The 3,864-nt window shown below is 34.0% G+C and overlaps 1 protein-coding gene and 1 non-coding gene across 2 annotated transcripts in view; one reads left to right on the top strand and one right to left on the bottom strand.

Annotated features, from left to right (window-relative positions):
* LOC119838458 (oxysterol-binding protein-related protein 8) overlaps positions 1–3,864 on the top strand; it is a 41,293-nt gene that overhangs the window by 5,696 nt on the left and 31,733 nt on the right. The gene's annotated exons all lie outside the window — the stretch shown is intronic.
* Trnac-gca lies at positions 2,329–2,400 on the bottom strand. The gene has a single exon. It is a non-coding gene; the product is annotated as a tRNA-Cys (tRNA).

Below are 3,864 nucleotides of genomic sequence, written 5' to 3'. Positions count from 1 at the left end.
ATTAATTTATAGGGGATATGAGAGCGGAGGTATATAGCTACTCCACCCCCGCCTCTGCCAACACGATCGTTGCGTATAAGGTGAAAGCCAGGAAGAGAATAAGCAGATGAGGAATGACATGATTTGAGCCAGGATTCTGAAACGAGGATTGCATGGATATTACTTGATACAAACGCGGAAAGCATGTCAGGATAATGTGCCGGGATACTCTGTGCATTAATATGGATGGCATTAAAATTTTTAGGAACCTCATTGAAAAGGGAATGAAGGGTTACATCTATTGGAGAGGAAATAGCACTGTGAAAACTATCATCGCTGCTGAGTGACGAGTTGGATGATGGTGAAAAAGGATCGGCATAATTAAAACATAAGGTATCTGACATTAAAAATAATAATAACAATAAATAAAATAAAATAAAATAAATAAATATGTACTTATATATACTTATAATATAATAAATAAATGCAATGTGAATTACTTTGTGATTAACAGATATTATTCGGTAACCAAGTTATGCGTCGTTACCCAGTACCCACCATATACTTATAATATAATGTAACAATGTAAAGTAATAACTGAGAAAGAAAAAAAAAAACAAAATAAAAATAAAATAAAATAAACAATAAAGTATTGCACGACACTACAAACTGAAGAGAAAAAAAAAAAACAAAGACTTCACTAAAAATATTAAACATTTAAACGCAGCAACTAAGATTAATTTTGAAACATAATAACGACTTATACTACAAACTAATCTGTATCACGAACATATGGAAAGAACATATGGAAAAACATATGGAAGAAATCTATTTATTGTTTAAAAAAAGTAAATCACTATTAAATTAGTATGTTGTTTGAGGAGTAATTTGACAAAAAATCAGAAAGTTTGCCCGTGTGTTAGTCGTTTTTTAATAAATATTTATGGGTGTCTGTGTGATTTTTAATTCGTAGCGTTATGTTTTCAAAATACTATCAAATATGCGTATACCGATACCGATTTTACGCGAGGATTATATATATAGAAATTAAAGAATTTTAAACGGATTTAAAGCGCGATTTATTCATTATATTATTAACCCGACGTTTCGAACACTTTACAGCGAGCGTGGTCACGGGGAAACATACAATCGTCACGTCACGTCGTGACGTATAATGAGTAAATAGCGTTTAAAATTCGTTTAAAAGTCTTTAATTCCTAAGTTATCTAATATATCTCACTAATATATGGATGTTTGTACGTTAATCACGCTGAAACTACTGAACGCGTTTTCATTAAATTAGATTTACAGACAGGGTATGAGCTGACTTGGGTGATAGGATACTTTTTATCCCGATTAAATTCTTAGGATAAAACAGGACTCTTGATGTCCGGGCTTTTCTTTTATTTTTAACTGCATTTGATTAAATACTCAAAGCCCTAATAGAACGCGCTTTTAACTCAATATAGGGTTTAAAAAAAATGGTTGCTAGTAAAGTCGGTTTTACGGGCGAAGATTTTACGTGACAACGTCTTTTTCTCGTTAGAATATTTATTGATATGAATATTATTAAATTGCACAATAGGAACAAGGAATTGAATGAAAATAAGAATTGCACAAATTTTAACTATAGCAAATATATTTTGTTTACTAAAAAGACAGAGACAGAGACACAAGCACGCGCCGATGCAATGCGCCTAATTCTCTAGTGCTGCGCGCGCGGCGGACCGATCATAGTTCGGTGACTCATCGTAACGTTACCGGGCGTTACACTTTTTCATAAGTTCCTCCGAGCCGCAACCTAATTTAAGACGTTGTCACGTCAAAAAACTTTCTCAGTTCCCATAACAAAAGTGGTAGGATACGTGGTGCAAACCTTTCTAGTATTGAAGTTTTTGATTTGAAGTTTAATTTATGCTATGTACGTTGTACGAATTTGGTGTAAAATCTTATTAAATAATTACTCAATACTGCAGGCATTCAGATGGATTCCTTTTATATTTATTAAGAAATATAGTGCACTAGCTGGAAGCCGCGTCGTCACTTGCGTGGTACTGGGCTAACGAGTAGCCTATGTGCTTTTCCCGGACTATAGTCTATTTCTAGAAAGAAGGAAAGTAGGTAAGATATCTGTATCAAATTGCATACAGATACGATTAGGTGTTTTCGCGCTAAATAGTAATAAACATACATACTTACAAACTCTCGCGTTTATAATTTTAGTAGGATAATAAGTTAGGAAAAGAAAAATTACTGACTAAACTTTTATAATTTATTTAATATTCAGTAGAATGTCTGTTGTTTATGTTATATTTAATTAAAAATAAAAATAAAAAAAGGTTGTTCCGCAGGGGACACCCGGGTTTGAACCGGGGACCTCTCGATCTGCAGTCGAATGCTCTACCACTGAGCTATATCCCCACATGATCAATTAGACGAAATAATGAACTGTATTGTTTTTCGCTGATGAACTAATTTCATTAGACTTGTTTTTTCAATATGATTATTTAAGTATCTACAAATAATTATTAACGCTATAGTATTATTGTAGTTTAATAATCCATACAGTCGTTCAATTAAGACTTAGAGACAGGTCGTGCGGGGGCGCGGGGCTAGAGGCGGGAGGAAAGAGCCCGAGCTACATATGCCGTGCTCGGGACACTAATTCGTGGGTGCCGCGCGCGTGTTTTATTTTCATTTTTATCTTTACTATATTATCGACTGTTTTGAATTGTGTCACAACCGCGAAATTTCCTAGACGTTTTCGGCTCATTGTTGTACTATTGTCTGCTGATCCTTAATATTTATACTGTGATATTATTTTATCTGTGGTTATACGTATTTTTGAGATTTTGGTATGGCCGTTAATTTTTTGTACCCTTATCTTGTTTATTAATATGTTATTTAAAAATGCACGCATAAACAGAACTATTTGTTTATTTTTTATCATTCACATAGTGTTATGACGTATATAAATTTTTCTATATTCAATCAAATGAAACGATTACCATTGTATTTTTAAACCAACATTTCGCTAATTTTTAAACCTTTAAGTTAAATCATTTAACTGGTTGCAACATATTTTCCGCATTCCACTCTATACAATGTGCTATTTTGAAAGAAAGAAATAAACATTTATTTATCACGGACAGCATAAAACACCAATGAAAGAAATTATACAGATAAAAAGCAAGGAATAGATACAATTACACAACATATGTATAAAATTACACAAACGAAGAAGACCAGCATCAGATATGAGGAGTGTGTCATAACGACCCTGACAAAAAGGAGACAACTCAGCCGATGCTGCAATGTTGAGAACATTGACAGCGCTGTTTTTCAGTGTCCCCTTTATGAACTAAGGTTTCGAGTGGCGAAGCAATGGGTAACAGAAAAAAATAAAAAAGACATAATAAACTTACTTAAACGATCACATTTTAAATGATATAAAGGGCTAATAAATAAATAATGATATAAGCTAATAATATTGCTATGTATACTATATATTAATATTCATACACATTAGAAATTTTTAGCCAACAAATTCTATATGACAGCTCTGGCTGGAGTATAGGGCTCTGTGGACTGATTATGTCCGCCACATTGGGCATCTTGGTTAACTTCGAGCAGCATAAAAAAACACACTTTTATTGAAACTCACAATAATAATTAAAAATCACTGAATTCACAGAAAACACCACACTACACTCCATATAGCATATTATAACTCAAACTCATGTCGGGACTCGAACGCACACGACCGCTCGGCGCGAGCTCCAACGCTTGAACGCCTGCACGCTCCAACGGCCATGTCCAAGCGCGACTCGTGAGTCGTGAGTTATGCGCTTGGACATGGCCGCTGGTTGACATATATTTGAATGA

Source organism: Zerene cesonia, unplaced genomic scaffold (genome assembly GCF_012273895.1).
Source record: "Zerene cesonia ecotype Mississippi unplaced genomic scaffold, Zerene_cesonia_1.1 Zces_u003, whole genome shotgun sequence".
NCBI classification, from domain to species: Eukaryota; Metazoa; Arthropoda; class Insecta; order Lepidoptera; family Pieridae; genus Zerene; species Zerene cesonia.
The sequence above is the reverse complement of the archived record's forward strand: the minus strand, read 5'-3'. Positions and strand labels throughout refer to the sequence as shown.